This window comes from Jaculus jaculus, chromosome 10 (genome assembly GCF_020740685.1).
Source record: "Jaculus jaculus isolate mJacJac1 chromosome 10, mJacJac1.mat.Y.cur, whole genome shotgun sequence".
NCBI lineage: Eukaryota > Metazoa > Chordata > Mammalia > Rodentia > Dipodidae > Jaculus > Jaculus jaculus.
Window position 1 is genome coordinate 38,124,725 of NC_059111.1, and position 15,238 is coordinate 38,139,962.

The 15,238-nt window shown below is 43.6% G+C and overlaps 1 pseudogene; it reads right to left on the minus strand.

Moving 5' to 3' along the window:
• Positions 1–15,037, minus strand: part of LOC101596428 — an 84,771-nt pseudogene extending 69,734 nt beyond the window's left edge.
• Positions 15,038–15,238: the final 201 nt, after the last annotated feature.

The following is a 15,238-nucleotide window of genomic DNA, read 5'->3' on the forward strand; positions in this document are numbered from 1 at the left end:
TCTCAGTTCCAGCAGAATTTCTCAGTAGCTTTGCAGCCCAAGTATGTGGAGCCTTCAGCAATAGGGTCTTACCATCTATTACTGGTAGAAAACCAAGGGCCTCTGCAATGGCCTATAATGTTTTGGGGTCATCAGTGACCTCCCGGGCCAACAGCTCACTGGAAGGTATCCCATCCCTGGTACTGAAAGTTTTATAGTAACAATCTATGGTTCCTGTCACTTTTTAATTACTTGTATATGTGTCTATTTGTTACCTTTTCCTTTGAATTGGTTTTTTTGATGCCTTAGTCATTTCTGAGTACTTAATGTGGTCATTAAGATATAATTATCTAATTAACATATATTTATTGTATAAGCAGAATCATGATTTTCCTTTCATCCAAATGGACAATGGATCAGAAAATCCTTCTTTTGTTTTTCTTGGGTAAACCTTATTTGGGAGTGTGTGCTAGGTGCTGGTGTAAGTTCACATCAAAGCACAACTTTAGTTGGAATCACCTGGCAATGCTGACGGAAGTGTCAACTATACTTGTAGTGACATACTGCAAGATGTGGTCCTGAGGCACTTTTTTTTTTTTTTTTTGTTTCTTTGAGGTATAGTCTCACTCTAGTCCGAGCTGACCTGGAATTCACTATGTAGTCTCAGGATGGTCTTCAACACATGGTGATCCTCCTACCTCTGCTTCTCAAGTGCTGGTATTAAAGGTGTGCACCACCATGCCCAGTTAGCACTTTAAAAATATTTTGTTGATGAAAGAGAGAGGGGGGTGGGGGAGAAAGGGAATGCCAGGGCCTTTAGCCACTGCAAACAAATTCCAGACACATGTGCCAACTTGTGCAACTGGCTTACGTGAGTCCTGGGGAATTGAACCTAGGTCCTTTGGCTTTGTAAGCAAGTGCCTTAACTGTTAAGCCATCTCTCCAGCATCCCCTAGGCACTTTTGAGACATAACAGAATCACATCAGTTTTGACTTAGGTTGTGGTGTATTCAGGTGCCTGCTTCGGTCAGCATTAAAATGTGGCAGGGGCGGGGATTGAGCTGATTAGTGCCTGGCCAGCATGGTCACATAATTCTAGACAAGCTGATGTACACATGTACATGTGATGACTAGCTATGATCCAGAAATGTGGCTAAGATGCAAATATATATATGTATGTAGTTATGTTTATGTAAAGAATTGCTTACTTCTTTTAGTTAAAGAGGAAGGGTAGTCCTTTCCAAAGGTAAATATTTCCTTGCAGAGGGGTTTAATGAACTATGAAAGCAGTATGAAACTCTGGGAGGAAGGAGGTAGGACTACTGCTGAGTAGGCTGGCATTAGCTGCCCATTAAGCACAGTCCTGGAGGGGTGGCGTGCGGTGGTTACGCCAGGCACAGGCCCTGCTGTCATCTCTCCTGCTGAGAGGTGCACAAAGGCAAGGTGCACAGTTTCTTTCCACAGCTAAGTGGTACTGATTTTACTTAGCATTCCAGAAATCAGAGTGTAGTTGAACTGGAAAAATCAGAATATTAGATATCTTGGGTCATTGGCATGGGCATAGCCTTATCTCATTGAATCGATGAGAACCATGTCCAGTATTTTTGCTCATATGCAGAAAAAGAAACTTTCCTTTTTGCTGGACAAGAAGCAATAAAAAGAAAAGGCCACACATGCTATTTTTCTTTTTCTTTCTTTTTTTATTGTTTTTGAGGTAGGGTTTCACTGCAGCTCAGGCAGACCTGGAATTCACTAATGTAGTCTCAGGGTGGCCTTGAACTCATGGTGATCCTCCTACCTCTGCCTCCCAAGTGTGTGTGCCATTGTGCCAGGCTACTATTTTTCTTTTTATGTTTTTATTTTGTTTGTTTTTGTGTTTGGTTTTTCGAGGTAGGGTCTCACTCTATTCCAGGCTGACCTGAAATTCACTATGTAGTCTCAGGGTGGTCTTGAACTCACAGCAATCCTCCTGCCTCTGACTCCCGAGTGCTGGGATTAAAGGTGTGTGCCACCACACCCGGCCTATTTTTCTTTTCTTTTCTTTTTTTTTTTTTTTTTTACACAAACTCATGTAATACAATACTCAAAGGCATGACAAATTACAAGAAAGGCAATTTGATCACAATTTTTAGTATACACCAGTTCTGAAAAATAAATCATGTGTGTTTGTATACAAGAAACTTTCTTAAAGAGCACACATCTGCTTGCCAGGCATGGTGATGCACGCCTTTAATCCCAACACTCAGGAGGCAGAGGCAGGAGGATTGCTGTGAGTTCAAGGCCACCCTGAGACTACATAGTTAATTCCAGGTCAGCCTGGGCTAGAGTGAGACCCTACCTCGAAGGGAAAAAAAAGATACACATCTGCTACTCCTAGTGATTGTTGGGGAGTAAGATTATTGACATTTTTACTTCAACTTTATTTCCTTTCAAAGTTTTTTTTTCTTCTTTCGAAGTATTTTAAGTATTTTGCATTGAACATGCACTATTTCTACTGGTAGAAAGCCAGAAAAGTAAATATATAATAGAATGAAATGTATAAATGATGTTATTTACAATAATTTTTTTGCCATAAAAAGGAAAGTATTCCAAGTATTTATTAAAAAACGTAGAAAACAATAGAAAAATGTTGAACATCAGAACGGTTACTTTATACAAAAGCATTTCCAGGATAACAAAGCCAATAAGCATATACAATTTTTCTCTACCTCCCTCCCTCTTTTGAGACAGGGTCTCATGCAGTTCAGGCTGGCCTTAACTCCTTATCCTTTGCCTCCATCTCCCATTGCTGGGATTAAAGGTGTGTGATACAAGAACCAGATTTCTATTTTTCACTACTGAAATTTAAAGTGAAACCACAATAAAATTTCAGTGAACACTCTCCAGAATGCTTAAAATTAACACATTGACAAAATCCCCAAGCCGGCCAATAGTGTGAACACCTGGAACTCTCATATGGTGCTAAGGGGCATGTAGATGGGTACAGGAACTTTAGAAAACCTTGCCATAATATATATTAAAAATGTACAACTATGCAGCTAGATAGTGGTAGGGTCTCACTCTAGTCCAGGCTGACCTGAAATTCACTATGTAGTCTCAGGGTGGTCTTGAACTCACAGCAATCCTCCTGCCTCTGACGCCCGAGTGCTGGGATTAAAGGTGTGTGCCACCACACCCGGCCTATTTTTCTTTTTAAAAAATATCTTTATTTATTTGTAAGGAGAGAGAGAGAGAGAGAGAGGTGGGGGGCAGAGAGAGCGAGTAAACATGAGGATGTCAGGGTCTCTTGCAACTGTATACAAACTGCAAATACATGCACCACTTTGCGCATCTGGCTTTATGTGGGTTCTGGGGAATAGAACACAGACTGTTAGGCTTTGTGCACAAGCACCTTTAACCTCTCCAGTCCTGTATATGCTATTTGCCATGCTACCATGTGGAGTATATCTCCACGAGGAAAGCTAACAGGAGGAAGGAGCTGAAAGAGGGAGGGAGGGAAGGTCATATTGGCATTTAGGTGTGTGGAATGTAGTAGAGCTTCATGTCATGACAAGAATGGCCTCTTCCCCATACTCCTTCCCTTCAGAACAGAAACAGACATGCAGACCAGAATCTTCCCAACTGAACAGGGTCTTGGGGCATGAGTAAGAAAAGAAGCAAAACTGTCTTTCCCAGTGGACAGAAGTCATTCTGCAGATGTGCACTTAGGGGAGCAGAACTCCTTTGTCAGCAACAAACTTTCCAAGAGTCTGCTGAGCTTCAGAGTTTATTTTTGTCCCCAGTAAACTTCACTTTCCTACAGTTGTGGCATCAGACTATGTCTTTGTCACTTAGATTTTGTTTTTCATATCTTTCTTGTGAACTTGTTAAGGGATTTGGAAGGATGCAAAAAATATATGTGTGCATGAGAGAGAGAATATAAAAATACATTAATTGGGGCTGGAGAGATGGCTTAGTGGTTAAGCGCTTGCCTGTGAAGCCTAAGGACCCCGGTTCGAGGCTCGATTCCCCAGGTCCCACGTTAGCCAGATGCACAAGGGGGCGCACACATCTGGAGTTCCTTTGCAGAGGCTGGAAGCCCTGGCGCGCCCATTCTCTCTCTCTCTCCCTCTATCTGTCTTTCTCTCTGTGTCTGTTGCTCTCAAATAAATAAATTAAAAAAAAAATTAAAGGCGTGAGCCGCCACACCCAACTTAAAAAAATACATTAATTGCAAGTACAAAAATGTCAAAACCCATTAATGTGTAACTAATATATGCTAATAAAATCATTGAAATCCCTTTTGCTTTTCTTTTATGGTTTCTATTTTCTTTTTTGCTAAGGTTCTTTATACTTTTGTCAATAGAAGGATTCTCTCTCATTTCAATGAGTACAGTTTTTTTCTTTTTTGAGACAACTTTTCAAATAAGTTTATTTGAAGCAAGATAAACTATTGCCCAGAAACATTATGAAAGTTCCATCTGAAAAGGATCAAATCCCAGCACTCGGGGAGCAGAGGTAGGAGGATCACTGTGAGTTTGAGGCCACCTTGAGACTACATAGTAAATTCTGGGTCAGCCTGGGCTAGAGTGAGACCCTGCCTTGAAAAACCAAACCAACCAACCAACCAAACAAACAAACAAAACAAACAAAACCAAAACAACCAAACACTATGATATCATGATCTCCCAAAAGAAAATTTTCCTAACGGAAAATTTCATATGGTGTGATTAAAATTTAAATAAGGAGAAAAGAATGTAGTTGTAATTCTAACCAGTAGTTTTCATTTTGAACATGCAAAGAATCCACTTAACAAGTTAGTCCTAGGATGGGGTATTACAGGAGAAACCTTTTGAGAGCACCTGTGATGTGTTGGTTTGCCAGTCAGGCAAATAAATAGCAGTTCACTTTCACCCACTCAATATTTCAACCCTCTATGTAACAAACTTATAAAATTCCTTTAGTTCTACCTTTTTCTAAAGAAAAATATTAAAAATACTGCTGAATATACTCCACACTGAACAAACCAATTTGAAAAATCTTAGTACATATGTATTTTACAGTGCACTTACCATGAGTTTAGAAAAAATTTGAATTCCCACCATTCTATTGCAACCAGATATAACCCAATGTGTACATTCTCCAGCCAGAGGATTTAGAATCCATGCTTGAGCCAAAGCCTCCATTAAAATCACTGCCTGACCCTGTATTCGATGCTGATCCCCAACCAATAGCACCACCAGAATTACCACCACTATAATTGCTATTTCCAGAACCAAAAGCCTGGTTTGGTTCCCTCTGCATGTTACCCTGGCTTTAGTTATTACCAGATGAACCTGACTGATTCTGCTGACTGGCTAACATGCCTATCATACCCCAAAGGCTCTGCAGTGCTGTCTGGGCTGCAGCCATCATGGCTGGATTGATGCTAAGAGCACCAAAGTTCATCCCTCCACCCATATTACCACCCTGATTATTTCCCAAGCCAGCTTCACCCCCTTTACTGTTACCAAACTCACCTGGACCCCAAAGCCACCTGGGTTATCACAAATCTTCCACTTCTTTTGTTTTGTTTTGTTTTATGTTTATTTATTTATTTGAAAGTGACAGACAGAGAAAGAGGCAGATAGATAGCGAGAGAGAGAATGGGCGCGCCAGGGCTTCCAGCCTCTGCAAACGAACTCCAGACACATGAGCCCCCTTGTGCATCTGGCTAACGTGGGTCCTGGGTAATCAAGCCTTGAACCGGGATCCTTAGGCTTCACAGGCAAGTGCTTAACCACTAAGCCATCTCTCCAGCCGACATCTTGTCTTTAATAGCATCAGACTGAAGGTTATAACCTTCTGTGTCACCACATTCCTTTCTTCTGCACGTTGTGTCTGCCCCATTCCTTTTGTTCATGTCATGTGTGCCACTGTGAGCTGTGGAGGTCAGGGGTGCTAGTCCTCAGTATCTACCTTCTTTGGGAAAATCTTCCACTTCTTTTGAAGAGCTAACCTGACTCCATTTTAACAGCAAGAGCCATTTTGATATAGTGACTAGGTTAAGTTTCTGTTTCTCTAAGTTTCTTTGTCTGGGCTGGGGCCACAAATTGTTCCCTGGTTACTCTTTCCAGGGTTGTGTATTCATAACTTTCTGGGAAGTAGTTAACTGTAGTAGCTGGTCTGCTCTGTCACTATGCTTACTTGCCTCTGAAAAACCCCTACCCTGTGATTTCTATGGTTTTTCCTTGAAAAAAGAGCCTGAGAAGCTGACTTGGTGCTGCTCTCTATACCCCTGACTTAGGGAGGCAGCGCTGGACCAGCTCTATTGGGCACAATTAAAAGCTTGCTTCAATTTGGCCATAATATGTAGTTGGTGGTCTTCATTCTCACAAATTCTGCATTAACATAACGGAAGCCCCAGCAAGATAGAGACCCTAACCCAAATTCAGAAGCCAGACCCCCCATTCTCTTTCCCTCTATCTGTCTTTCTCTCTGTGTCTGTTGCTCTCAAATAAATAAATAAAAAATGAACAAAAAATATTAAAAAATAAATAAATAAAAGGGCTGGAAAGATGGCTTAGCGGTTAAGCGCTCGCCTATGAAGCCTAAGGACCCCGGTTCGAGGCTCGGTTCCCCAGGTCCCACGTTAGCCAGATGCACAAGGGGGCGCATGCGTCTGGAGTTCGTTTGCAGAGGCTGGAAGCCCTGGCACGCCCATTCTCTCTCTCTCCCTCTATCTGTCTTTCTCTCTGTGTCTGTTGCTCTCAAATAAATAAATAAAAAATGAACAAAAAATATTAAAAAAAAAAAGAAGCCAGACCCTTCTCTTTGAGCCTCCAGCACTGAAGCATCATTCCCAGGGGTTGCACACCTTGAAGATGTTCCAAGGCCCCAGAACACACCTTCTATTCCACTGACAGCTGAGGTGAGTGGCCCCACAAAAGTGAAACCAGCAAGCACTGGTCTGGAGAGGCCAGTCATAGTTTTCCTTCTATGACATCTGGTATGGGTACTGGTGGGATCCCTTCTAGGGACAGAGAGGTGTCTGGTGAGGCACATTCACACTCCTGTCCAGGGAAGTTACAAGTTATTGCACTGCCCATCTGGTTCAAGACAACTGCAAAGCCCACATTGTCCACTTGGTCCTGGTTCTAGGCAATAGTGAGATGTCACATTGTCTACTTGGTTCTAGTTTTTGGACTCATATATTATTCGATTGTTGTCTGTCTTGTGCCTGTCTTTTGTTTATCCTTTCTGTGTCTTGTTTTTGTGTCTTGTGTTTCTGTAAGTTTTAGTGGCTGGCCTTAGGTGACTGGACTGACAGACAGAATGGGAAATAAGTCTAGCAAGTCTGCCACTCCCCTAGACAATGTGCTACAATTTTTGATAAACTATAACCCTCTGTAATAAAACAGGATTATGATATCCCATCACCAAGAGTCACCTCTGAACCTTCTGTGAGCTAGACTGGTGGTCTTTCAGAGTTGGATGGCCCTCTGAGGGTTCATTCAATTCCCAGGTGGCTTGACCATGGTCAACATTGTCCTTGGCAACCTTGGCCACCTGGACCAAATTGGATATATTTTACCCTGGGCAGAGGCAACTTCAGATCCAACCCTCTGGAGGAAGGTTTGTATGGTCCAAAATGGCCAGGGAAGTCAAGCTCTAGTTGTTACAAGGGGAAAACATCCAGAGCCATCAAAGAAACATCAAGAGCTCTCTAAGTCTCTAGTCGTACAAGACTCCCATGAGGATCCCCTTCCCCCATGTTGCAGTCACACTTGCATTGGTAGTAGTAATCACCCAACCAAGAGCAGCTTGTGGGAAAAAGAAGTTTATTTCCAGGGGGAAGCTCCATGATGGCAGGGATGAGCAGAGGGTGGACATCACCCCCTGGCCAACATCAGATGGACAATAGGAAAGTGTGACAAACACTAGCAAGGGGGTGCTGGCTATAACACCCATAAGCCCACCCAACAACACACTGCCTCCTGGAGGTGTTAATTCCCAAATCTCCGTCATTTGGGAACCTAGCATTCAGAACACCTAAGTTTATGGGGGACACCTGAATCAAACCACCACACCCCCATGCCCCTCTCTACCCTTTATCACCTCAGTCTCAACCTCAGCCTCTTCCCCAATCTCCTCACTCTACTATCCCCTCTGCTCCTAATTCCTCATCCCCCTCCTTATCCATTCTTTTCCTCCCCACACCCAGCAGGAACTCCCCTATGGCATCTCTGAAAACTCTCCAGGAGAGGTGCTAGATTCTGTTCTCCTCTTGCACCAAGTTCCCCGATAATGGTTATATTCATGTTCCTTTCACTACAACTGACCTGTGTAACTGGAAAAATCAGAATCCCCCTTTCAGTACAGACCCAAGTTCTCTGACATCCTTGATTGGCTCTATTTTCTTTAATCACTTTCCCACCAGGGATTACTGCCAACAACTCCTGCACACCCTTTTTACTACGTAAGAAAGGGAACGAATACTAACTAAAGCTGTAAAAGCAAAACCTGGAATAGACACCCAATCCAGTGAGCAGAGAACTGAAACAATTGACTGCATCCTGCCCAGAAGGAGTCCTAACTGGGACTACAGGACAGAGGTCTCTCGATGAGTATCAGAGGCTCTCCAAGAAAGGTTGAAATGGTCAGCCCATAAGCTCACCAATTTATCTAAGGTGACAGACGTACAATAGGGGCCAGACGAATCACCTTCAGCATTCCTTGAGAGCCTCTTGGAGGCCTGCTGCTGGTGTACTCCTATTGACCCGGAGGAGCCAGCAAACCTCAAGGTGATTAACTTGGCTTTTGTAACTCAGTCGGCCCAAAACACACATGAAAAGATCCAATAACTAGATGGGTTTGCAGGGAAGAATAAATCAAAATTACTAGAAATTGCTCAAAAGGTGTTTGATAATAGAGACTGCAAAGAAGACCAGATGAGAAAATAAATCAAATTACAGTAGCAGCATTACATGTCCCTAGGGCCTTCAATCCTGAACAAAGAATTATCTACCAGAACAAATGTGGGCAGAAAATTAACTACCAGGGCAGACAGCCTCTACAGAAAGACCAGTGTGCCTATTGCAAAGAACTGGGACATTGGAAACATGAATGTCCTCAGTGGAAGAGAACAGGTCCACTCTGACCAAAGCCAATTATGACTTTAGAAGAATAGTGGAGCCATGCCTCTTTCAAATTAGGCCCCTGAGAGCCATTGATGTCTTTTTCAATTAGGGGCCAACCTGTAAGATTTTTGCTGGACATGGGTGCCTCATGTTCAGTACTAAAGAAGCCCCTGAGGCCCCTCATCAATCAAACAGTGGAGGAAGAAGGGGCAACAGGGGAAAGGACTGCTGAATGAACTGTTGACCTCGACATGAGGGGGACTCACTTGTACCTTGTCATCCCTGAATGTCCATTATCCCTTTTGGGAAGAGATCTTCTAAACAAACTTCAGGCAACTATTTCATTCTCAGGGAACATACCTGAACTCCAACTGGGAATTCTAGCCCAGATTTTAACAATTACCAGTCCCTTGAGTGAGGAGTACCTCCTGCTCAAAAATCCTACCCAAATGCCTAAAGAGGAATTAAGAGAGCAAATAGTCAGGGAAGTCCCAACTGTTTGGGCAGAAGACAATCCCTCAGGCCTAGCCAGACGTGTGTCACTGGCAGTGGTCCAGTTATCCTCAGGAGCTGTACCTGTTCAAGTGAAGCACTAGCTCCTCAGTCAGAAAGCTAAAGAAGGTAGCAAACTTCACATCAAATGCCTTCTGAAGACAGGCATACTTACTCCCTGCCAGTCAGCCTGGACCACTTCTTTCAGTTCAAAAACCTGGAATTTAAGATTATAGCCCAGTACAAGACTTAAGGAAAGTAAATAAAAGAGTAGAAACTATCCAGCCAACTGTTCCTAATCCTTATTCTATGCTCAACATACTATTACCTGAACACCAAACCTACACTGTCCTAGACTTACAGGATGCTTCCTTCTCTATTCCCTTATCAAAACTAAGCCAACTTATCTTTGGTTTTGAATAGACTGACCCTGAGTTGGGAATAGCAAGACAACTAACTTGGACCCAATTACCTCAGGGATTCAAGAACTCCACCACAATTTTTGACGTGGCTCTAAACCATGATTTGAGCCAATTTCACAGTGAATTCTCACATGTTACATTACTCCAATATGTAGATGACCTGTTGCTGGGTGCAGAAAACAAAGAGGATTGTTTACAAGCAACCAGAGGACTTTTAAAGACCTTCCAATTGGGATATAGAGTTTCTAAGAAGAAAGCCCAGGTATGTCAATCATAGGTCAACTATTTAGGCTATGAATTAAAAGTAGGAAAAAGAATCTGGGCATGGGGGCACACACCTTTAATCCCACCACTCGGGAAGCAGAGGTAGGAGGATTGCTGTGAGTTTGAGTCCAGCCTGAGACTACATAGTGAATTCCAGGTCAGCCTGAGCTAGAGTGAGACCCTACCTCAAAAAACCAAAAGAAAAAAAAAAAGAAAGAAAGAAAAAGAAGGGAAAAGACTATTATCCCTGTAAGATTCCCGGGGGAGGGGGAATCTTCCGTGGTGGGAGACCCACGCCCAAGAACCAAGACTGAGCCACTGGATGCAAAGGCAAGAGCAGCTTTATTGTTCACACAGGCGCCTGCAGGCACTCCAGTCCTTCGAGAGGCTGAGCGCGCCGGGCAAGGGGAAGGGTCTCTTTTTATAGAGTTAGGGAGAGCAGAAGCAGGTTTACAGAAGCAGAAGCATGATTTCAGTCCCAGCACTGGTTACTGGTTACTTATTAATAGACTTGGAGTCGGTGGGGATCCCTTTTTTTGTTTTCTTCTCGGAAACATCCTGACAGGGTTATCTATAGTACATTAGGCGGGGTTAATGGTCATGCTATGGTCACAAGGTTGTCTGCCTGTCTGCATCTGGGGGGCTGTTTTGGGCTCCTGGTATTTTTCCATGGGTTTTACAATCCCAGACCCACCTAGAGGCCATCATGAGAATCCCCATCCCAACTCCAAAAAGGCAAGCAAGAGAATTCTTGGGGGCAGTGGGGTATTGCTGCCTGTGGATTCCTGGGTTTGCAGAGATTGCTAAACCTTTGTATTCAGCCACAACAGGAGGGAATGCTCTCCTAGAATGGACTGAAGAACATGAGCAGGTCTTTAAGAATTTGAAGTAGGCCCTTACACAGGCCCCTGCCCTTACCCTCCAGGAGACTTCTAAGTCTTTCCATGTCTATGTGCATGAGAAAAAAGGGCATTGCAAAAGGGGTTTTGACTCAGGCCCTAGGCCCTTGGACAAAGCTGATTGCCTATATTTCAAAGACACTGGATCCAGTGGTATCTGGATGGCCTCCTTGTTTACCGGCCATTGCAGCTACTTGTAAAAGAAGCAGATAAGCTTACTCTTGGACAGACTTTGACCATAGTAGCCTCTTATGCTATGGAAACATTACTAAGGGATGCCACTAACTGCTGGATGTCAAATGCCATTTAACCCAATATCAGGCCCTTCTCTTAGACAAAGATAGATTGACTTTTGATAAGTCTGTGGCCATCAACCCTGCTACCCTGCTGCCAGATGATGATACCCCAGGACCCATCCACGACTGCCTTGAGATGCTGGATGTCATTCAAGGAACTTGACCAGATCTGACAGATGGCCTCCACATGACCAGAGATGCTGACCTCTACACCAGTGGCAGTAGCTTTATCCAGGAAGGAATAAGGTATGCAGGGGCAGGAATGGTCACAGAACAAGAAGTCATTTGGGCACAAGTCCTATTCAAGGGCACTTCAGCCCAAAAGGCAGAAATAATTGCTCTGACCCAAGCACTAAGATGAGCCAGAGAAAAAGGTAAACATCTATACAGACAGCTGCTATGCTTTTACCATGGCTCATGTCCATGGGCAGATATATAAACAAAGGGGCTTATTAACTTCAGAAGTAAAGACTATTAAAAATAAACAAGAGCTGGGTGTGGTGGCACATGCCTTTAATCCCAGCACTCAGAGGTAGGAGGATCACTGTGAGTTCGAGGCCATCCTGAGACAACATAGTAAATTCCAGGTCAGCCTGAGCTAAAGTGAGGCCTGACCTCAAAAAACAAAAAACAAACAACAACAAAAAAGCAGCCCCATCATCTCCACTTTTGCCCTTCATTGAGATTGCTCATGCTCTGCCCCATCTTTTGCCTTGTTCTTGCCCTCCTCACAGTTGCAGTCCTTACCATTGGAATAATCATAACCATATCCTCTGACTGGTCTAGCACTGAAAAGGCAATCCTTACCCTCCTATTATGGTTGTATTTCACTGTTGGGCCTTGAGAGGCCCGGACGTGAGGCCTAGCGGAACTTCCTGAGCCTAACTGCCTCTGCCCAGCTATGACTCAGCAGGGGGCTTGGCCCCTGACCTGCCATTTCCACACAGGAAATTAGAAATCCTGCCTGTGGGCACTTAGAACTCAGCAGGGGGCCAAATGGCCTCTGGCCTGCCACTTCTGCACAGGAAGTTAGAGTCTCCCGCTCATGTGCGCTTACAACCAATCATCTCAAAGGTCGCAGTGTGCTGTTGGCCCTTACATCTCACCCCACCCTAAAGTCTCCGCCTTCGTTCTCAACATTATATAAACACCCGCCTGTAACAATAAAGTTGAGCTCCTGCTTCCAAAGGACTCTCCAGTCAGTGTGGTTTTTCTCCAGTGGCCAGGAGAGGTGCCTGGGCACTACCTGTGCGGGAAGGAGCCCAACATTTCACTATCTTCTATATACCTTACTCTTTCTACCATTTTCAACTCCCAGTTATAACCTCTGCTCACTCCTTATCTGATATATGTGCTCCTGGTCTCAGCCTAAGCTTTCCTGGGCGATACATAAGATCAAGGGTTATGTTTGATCTTCAAGCCCTCTGACAAGTTTATGTCCCAGTATCAGGACAACTGTGCATACCTAACTCAAGGCCCAGAGACATGGAATAACCAAAGCCAGCAACTCTTTCTCCCAACTCCTAATGAAACTTGGTGGGCATGCACAGATGACCTCACTCAACGCCCATCTGTCACATGCATCAGGCATGAGAGTCGCCCTCTCCTCTGTATTCTCACCCATATTTTGCCCCAAATATCTGTTTATGACAGGGACGCTGGCCACTTACACTTGGCCATGCTTCATAATCATTTTCAGAGCAGACAAGCCCTCATACTGGTTCCACTCTTGGTGGGTGCTGGTATCGCTGGGTCAGCAGCCATAGGTACCTCAGCACTAATTGTGCAGGACCAAGGGTTCAAACAACTCAACACACAGATCAAACAGGATGTGGGGTTCCTAGAAGACTCAGTCTCTAGACTAGAACATCAGGTAGATCCACTAGCAGAGGTTGTTTTACAAAATAGAAGAGGCCTAGATTTACTCTTCATGAAACGAGGAAGACTTCGTGTGGGCTTGGGAGAAACATGCTGCTTTTGTGCTAACCAGCCAGCAGTAATTAGAGAAACCCTAGCTATGGTAAGAATCTCAAAACTAAACATTTGAATCAACAAGAAGGAGGTAACTGCTATCAATCTCTGTTCAGTTAGTCCCCTTGGTTAAATACTCTTCTCTCAGCTGCAGCAGGCCCCTTATTACTTACTACTTGCCCTAACAATCGTATCATGCTGTTCTCTGGGGCATCACAAGTTTTATATCCAGACAGACAGAAACTACTAAAATACTTATTCTTCGTAAACATTATCAGCCAATACAGCCAATGGAAATAGAAGGCCCTTACCAAAGATTTAACAGGGATACATAAGAAAAGCAGGGGGGGGGGTAATGAAGAGCCAACCTGACTCCATTTTAACAGCAAGAGCCATTTTGATATAATGAATAGGTTAACTTTCTGTTTCCCTAAGTTTCTATGTCTGAGCTATTCCCTGATTACTTTTCCCAGGATTGTGCATTCATAACATTCTAGGAAGTAGTTTAACTATAATGGCTGGTCTGCTTCTGTCACCATGCTTGCTTGCCTCTGAAAACCCCCTACCCTGTGATTTCTATTGTTTTGAGCTTGAGAAGTTGGCTCTGGGCTGCTGTCTACAACCTGTCTTAGGGAGGCAGCCGCCTGACTGGCTCTACTGTGCACAATTAAAAGCTTGCTTCAATTTGCCTAATTTGTGGTTGGTGGTCTTTATTCTCGCAAATTCTGGGTTAACACTTTCCAACTGTCTATTGCTATTGTGCTTAGGTTCAGCATTGGATATACGCATGCTGATTCCTTTAGTGATCAAGTCCTTGCAACAGAGAGACTGGGCAACGTGATCATCTGCAAATGTGACAAAGGCAAAAGCCCTGAATGGCTTGGGAATGAAGACATCTACCATCTCTCCATACCGACAGAAGAACTGCCGCAGCTCATTGGAAGTCATGTCCTCTGCAGAATGCCCAACAAACAAATACTGTTCTGCTTCTCAAAGGCTCATCTGAACTTGGCTTAGAATTTTAGAAGTTTACAGTCACACCATTGCCCATCTTTCATGTGTTGCTGTGACATTACTTCCGTAAAGTGAGCAACACCAAACCCTTTTGAATGACCATTTTTAATATCCTTCTTAACCGGAACCATAAGAACTTCTCCAAAGGTGCTGAAATAGTCTTTAAAATCCTGTTCAGTTGTTTTCCATGGGAGACCCAACACTATTAGGTAAGATGTTTTCTGTACTGCTCTTTTACTTCCACTGCTGATGAAGAATCTGTCTCATCCATTTTCCTTTTATTATTTTTGAGATAGTTGACAACATATGCCAGGTTTCCCCAGCCAGCGTCAGGAGTATCAAAATTCATTCTACTAAATGGGCGCCTCTCATACACTGGGACACTGGATTCCTATACAGCAGCCCACATGCCCTTGGAGACGGCTGTGAAAGTGAACAGCAGCACTGTCCCTCCATCTTCTGAAGGTATTATTATTATTTTTTTGTATGAGAACTTATCTCAAAAGAAACAACCCCTTTTATTGTTAGCCTCGGTTTACTTCTGATGGTATTTCAATGGGCTTGCTATTCTTGTCTTCTGTTACTTGAATATATTCAGACATCTTCTTTTATTTCTCTACTAGGCCACGCTCAGGAGTGAGATAAGGAAAGCCAAAACAGTGAGGGATCTGGGATCAGCCTAGTTACTGCTTCATTCCCACAAAACTCAGATGTTTTCTTTCTTATTTATTTATTTTATTTGCAAGCAGAGAGAGAAGAGAGAGAGACAGAGAATGGGTGTTCCAGGGCTTCTAGCCACTGCA